Genomic DNA, 6,794 nt, shown 5'->3' with positions numbered 1-6,794 from the left:
GTAGCTATTCGAACTTGACTTGCGAGCCTCATGAGCCGAGCTCTATTAGTCTTGAGCTCGGCTTGATTGATAAACGAGCGTGTAAATTAGGCTCGAGCTCGACTCAAAGCTCGGTTGAAACCGAGCCGAGCCGAGCTCGAGTAGCTCGTGAAGAGCTCGACTTGTGGCCACCCCTACCCCCAATGAAATTAAAATACATTGCCTAGAGTTAAGTTGGAGCTCAAATGGGCTTGCCATAGAGCGCACCCCACATGCATATCTCAGCGTGAATTGAGAACATTTTCCCTAGCATTGGGAACACCTCCCATGTATGGCGATGCACACTGACTCACTGAAATGTGCATGTGGAGCGTGTTTGGGTGTCTGGGTGTCCTCTATGAGGAGTCCAAGAAAATGCAATTTCATTAATGTTTTGTTTGGTTTGTGGGATGGAAAGAAAAAATATATATGATATTTTGAAATATTTTGTGCTTCAATTTGTGGGATGTTTTGAGATGGTTTTAAGGAATGAAAATGGTCATTTTTGGTTTTTGCAATCTTTAAATTTTGTAAAAAAAAAAAATTTAGACCCTAAACTAATAGAAGGGACATTTTCACTTTCATGGTCATTATTTTCACCATTTAAAGGAGAAATAAATGATGTTAGAGATTCGATTGATGGTTCTATTAGACAAATGTGTTAGATAGTGTATGCCCTTAGCTCCAATCAAAATGATGTACATTATGACATTTATTGTAAATGAATAAAGTACATATTTGATTCATGTTCTTATGGTGTGTTTCTGTGTAATACCCTTAAACTGGACACATATGAGACTCGTGTTAGTTTAGAATGTTCACAGCTGTTGGATAAGTTTGGGGAGATTTATCCTGCCAAGGCTGACACTAATGTGCTGCCAAGTTGGTTGGGGTGGCTTGTCTCAGCCGCTAGGGTGAGACCCGAGGCACATGCAGTGTAGGTTTACTTGAAACCCTGAACCGTACCAGGTTTTCAGTATTTCCCTAGACCTTGGAGATTGATGGGCAAAACTGGAAAGTTACACCTGACCCCTAAACTCAATTATGATACTGCACTAGGTGTTGGATTTGGCTGTCTTTGATATGCCAATCAGTGAGACGCTCAAAGGGGGTCAAAACCTAGGTATATTGGGATAGTCTAAGAATTCATCTGAGTGGGTGATCATAGTGACAGGATTAACCCCTTTGTCGGACAAAGGTAATGATCTGGTTGGACCGAATCTGTGGTTCGGTGGAGGCTGATGTCAGCCCTAATTTCCCACTTTTGGGCCAAGGGATTGATATTTAATTAAGAGGTTTAATTCGGCCCACACCTGTAAGGCCCAATTTTAAAGAGTTAAAACTGCTAAAAGACCACTGATTGCAGATGAGCTATATGGGCCGAACTACTTAACCCCATTAGGCCCATATACCTAGATGATATTAATTAATAATATTATGGATTAAAATGGGCTTTAATAATGGGCTTTATAGATATTAATTGATTGGATCAATTTTATCCTTGCATGTGATGTATGGATGTGTGATGTGCAACGTTCATGGGCCATAAGTACTTGGCCCATGCAGATATGATCGTGGCTCTTGCACACACCATGGCTGAATGCACATCATTGCCATGGTGTCCCTAAAGATCATTGGATGATCTCCCTCAGTGGTGGGCCCCACACCTCCTGAAGAGGGTCCGTGCAGAACCCTAGCTGATTAGGGCCCACCAAAATCTGGCTTTATGAAAGTCAGTGGGATCTACTATGGTTTGACATAAATTAAACTAGGGCGTAATTTTGTTCCCTCCTACAATATGAGTGCATGTGATAGGGAGATTCAAATGTTGAACTCTCTAAAGGTCTTCCATCATTAGCATGAAGATGGGCCATTCAGTAATGAGGAAACACACTATAAAATTGGGCTATCCATTTGCTGCTGGATCTGTTGGAATGTTTCATAAGATGATAGGGGCGTCATAGACCGATGTGGGAGGGGCCTTACCAGAAAATGGAAGACTCTCTCATGGTACCTTGGCGTTCATGAATATGATGGGTGAGCACTCACTAGACAGAAAGGTTTAACCTAAAATAGTAATGAACCTTGTCTGACAGAGGCCAAAGGGAAAGCTCATATGGTGAGTGGATATGATCCTTCATAGAAAGGTGGTGGGGTTATGCAGATGAAACAGTTGGCTCCATGCACCCTATGTGATTTCCCACATTTCCAGAGACATATGTTGCTGTCTCCGTCACTGAGATGGGAGGGAAATCTCAGAGATGAACAAATGAGAATGGAACATAGATTAAAAGCCATATCTATGTGATGAACATGAATCAAATTAGGTTGTAGACTAATGTTTGCTTTTTACCAGAAATGGCAAACGAACAATTTGCAAAGCTGTTGGACGACAACAAACTTAAGGGCCCAAACTATGCTGACTGGTACCGTAACCTTATGCTGGTCCTAACTTCTGAAAAGTTAGACAAAGTGGCTAAAAATCCTACCCCAGAGCGTCTGGGTGATAGGGCTTCTGAGGCCCGGAGAAGGGACTATCAAGAATGGGAGGAGAAAAACTCCCTTGCCTGGTGTTACTTCATTGCCTCACTAGACAATCCGATGCAGAGGCAGTTCGTATAGATCGAGCTTGCCAAGGACATATTGGATAGTTTAAAGACAATGTATGAAGAGCAGAACCGTTCTACTTGCCAGAAGGTCTTGAAGTAGCTCATGACCGCATAGATGTCCAAGGGGCAGCAAGTTCATGACCATTGTCTTCGGATGATGGGTTATATTAACGAACTTGAGGCTCTTGGATCCGGGCTGGACTATGTGACCAAGATAGACACCATCTTAAACTCTTTGCCTCCTTCCTTCAATCTGTTCATCATGAATTACAACATGAATAAGTTGAATGTCAGCGTTCAGGAACTCAACAATATGTTGTAGAGGGCCGAAGAACTTATCAAGAAGGATGAGACCTTAGCTATGCTTGTTGAAACTAGCAAGACTAGCAAGAATAAGCGGAAGGCAAAGAAGAGGCCTCAGAAGAAAGCCACTAAGTCCAAGAAGCAGAAGTAGGACAGGGCATCTGATGCATGTCACTTCTACAAGCAAACTGACCACTGGAAGAGGAACTATCCTCAGTACCTGGAATCCAAGAAAGGTAATTTTGAATCATGTGTCATAGAAACCAATCTGTTGGTAAATTCTGCGTCCTGGTGTATTGACTCCAAGGCTTCAACTCATGCGTGTAACTTACTGCAGGGGTTCAAGGTAAGCAGAAGGCTGAGTGATGGAGAAGTGGTTCTTTACTTGGGGACTTTAGCAAGTGTTGTAGCTGCAGCTATAGGAACTGTAGAGTTAATTTTCAGAGAATGGATCATTGTATTGAAAGATTGTCTTTATGTACAAAATTTGAGAATAAATTTGATTTTTGTTCAAAATTGTGTAGATGGATATTCTATTCTTTTTGGTAATACGATTATTGTTAAAAGAAATAACAAATTCATCGCATACGGAAAACTTGAGAATTGTCTCTATGTTCTCCATCATTCTCTGGAAACTAGCATAGCCGAAACTACGTCGGACAATATCCCCAAGAAAAGAATCTGTGATATAGTTAATCCCACGTGCTTATGGCATTACCAACTTGGCCATATCAGTATTGATCGTATCACAAGGTTGGTAAAGTATGGTCCTTTGGATTTTCTAACTATAAAAGATCTTTCCACTTGTGAGCATTGCCTTCAAGGTAAGATGACGAAATGACCATTTAATGGTAAGCCTGAAAGATGTATGGGCATGCTTGACCTTATACATACTGATGTATGTGGTCCCCTGAGTGTTAGGACTTGTAACCAACACGTGTATTTCATTACTTTCACTGATGATTATTCTCAGTATGGTTATAGGTACCTAATGAGACACAAGTCCGAATCCTTTAAAAAGTTCAAGGAGTTCACAAGAGGTCGAGAAATAGTTAGGGAGAGAAATTAAGACCCTTCGATTGGATCGAGGTGGCGAGTATCTATCTGACGAATTCAATGACTATTTGAAGGTCAACGGGATAGTATTGCAGTTATCTCCTCCTGCTACACCACAGCTTAACGGTGTTTCAGAGAGGAGGAATAGGACCTTATTGGATATGGTCCGGTCACTTCTCGTCCACTCGAAGTTACCCACATCCTCTTGGGGTTTCACATTGGAGACTACAATATACGTGCTGAACTGGGTTCCAACCAAATCAGTTTCAAAGACTCCCTATGAGCTTTGGACCAGAAAGAAACCAAGTGTACGGCACTTGAAGATTTGGGGTTGTCCAACGCACGTTAAAGGAACGAGTGCAGACAAATTGGAATCCAAGACCAGCCATTGCCTATTTGTAGGCTACCCAAAAGGCTCCGTGATTTACCTATTCTATGACCCAAGTGAGCATAAGGTGTTCTGTAGTTGAAATGCACATTTCTTGGAGGATGATCACATCCTGAACAATCATCGTCAGGAAGATGTTCTTGATGAGGAGAGCTCAGGAGTAGTGAGAGATGTTCCACAAGTTCTAGGTAGTGACCAACCTAGAAGATCTACCCAGGTTTCCAAGCCTCCAGTTCATTTTGGCTATGACCAGGAGAGTTACCTGGTGGAAGCTACGACAAGTGAGGAGGATCCCGTGACTTATACGGAAGCTATGTTGGACATATATTCCTTGAAGTGGGTATATTCCATGAGAGCTGATATGGACTCAATGGAGGCCAATGGAGTATGGTCTTTAGTAGATCCGCCCCTTGGAGTAAAAGCAATTGGTTGGAAATGGATCTATAAGAGGAAGAAGGGCCCCGATGGCAAGGTTAAGATCTACAAAGCTCGTCTTGTGGCGAAAGGGTATACTCAGAAAGAGGGCATCGATTATGAGGAAAACTTTTTGCCTATGGCCATGCTTAAATCCATTAGGATCCTGCTAGCTGTAGCAACATACCATGACTACAAGATTTGACAAATGGATGTCAGAACTGCGTTCCTGAATGGAGATCTTAGTGACGATATCTATATGCAGCAACTGCAAGGTTTCATAGCTGTGGGTTAGGAACACATGGTATTTAAATTTAATAGATCCATATATGGACTTAAGCAAGCTTCAAGGAGTTGGAACATCCGGTTTGACTCTACTGTCAAAAAGTTTGATTTTGAGTAGAATCCGGATGAACTCTGTGTTTACAGGAAAACCAGTGGAGATAAGGTTATGCTTTTGGTTCTGTATGTAGACGATATTCTACTCATTGGGAATGATGTAGGAATGTTGACTACGGTGTAAGTATGGCTTTCACAGCAATTCTCCATGAAAGATCTTGGAGAAACCTCCTATATACTGGGTCTTCGACTATAGAGATAGATCAAAGTGGATAATAGGATTATCCCAATCTGCTTACATTGACAAAATAGTCAAAAGATATAGCATGGAGAACTCCAAGAAGGGAAATGTTCCTTTCAGGCATGGAGTCACTCTCTCCAAGGGATGCTTGTCCTTCTGCTACTTGTACTTGACATTAGATTCCTCCGTCTTTTGTTTAACCTAGGCATGCACAGGTGTATACAACACTCAAAATGGGAACCTTAGGTAGTTTAATCAAATCTAAGGCATGTTTAGGGGACTGTGTATACAACTAAAAATGTGGACCTCCGTGTGCTACTGTGGACTGCACTGTTATATGCAAAGCCAACGCCTTATCCCACTTCTTAGGCTGATCTCCATAGATACTCTTGGTTAAGTTACCAAGAGTCTTATTTAACACCTCAACCTGTCCATTAGTTTGTGGGTGGGCAATACTTCTAAAGTTTAAGGAAGAATCAAACATTTTCCAAAGGTTTATCCAAAAATGACTGAGAAAGCAACTATCCTTGTTTGATGTAATGGACTTGGGGGGCCCGTTTAAACGAACCACTTCCTTGAAAAACAACCGAGCAATCTGTCAATGCTAATGAACACAGAATCAACACCTCATTGTGTCCAGGGTAGACCAAGGACAAAATCCATGGTTAAATCCTCCCAAATATTGTTAGGAGTTGGGAGTGGGGTGTACAACCTAGTGTTCTAGCACTGGCCCTTCACATTTGACAAATATAGCAATGTTGCACAAGCCTTTCCACATCTTGCCTAATATAAGGTCAATAGTATCTCTCTGTAATAGCAACAAGGGTTTTATCTCACCCTAGGTGCCCAGCTAGGCCACCCCCATGCAGATCACAGATATCTTCTCCTACAAGGAAGACTTGGGAATATAGAGCTAATTCCCACGCATGAGGAACCCTTTATATATGTATAAGGAAATCCTCAGTCGGCCGGGAATTAAAACCTTCTCCCTTGACTGCAAGGTATAGTGTTGCACTCTCTACTCAGGATGGATCCCGGGAATTAAAACCTTTGCAAACCTTTTTCGTAAAAGCATAATATATTATATTATGCAAAACATATATATTTTGCAAAGCAAATCTCAAACAAGCTTGAAATCCACTACCGACAGTTTAGGTTTCCATCAGAGAGAGTGCTGTCCCCGATCATTCATTTTGTTCGACAAAGGGGCTGATTCTGTCACTATGATCACCCACTTAGGTGAATTGTGAGACTGCCCCAACATACCTAGGTTTTGACCCCCGCTAAGGATCTCATTGATTGGCATATCAAAGATAACCCAATCCAATACCTAGTGCAACACCATAATCTAGTCTTGGGGTTAGGTGTAACTTTTCAGTTTTGTCCATCTATTTCCAAGGTCCAAGGCATAACTAGAAAATGGTCC

The sequence above is a fragment of the Nelumbo lutea genome, chromosome 1 (assembly GCF_056320005.1).
Source record: "Nelumbo lutea isolate HS-2025 chromosome 1, American lotus-T2T, whole genome shotgun sequence".
Lineage (NCBI taxonomy): Eukaryota > Viridiplantae > Streptophyta > Magnoliopsida > Proteales > Nelumbonaceae > Nelumbo > Nelumbo lutea.
Note: the sequence above shows the minus strand (reverse complement) of the source record.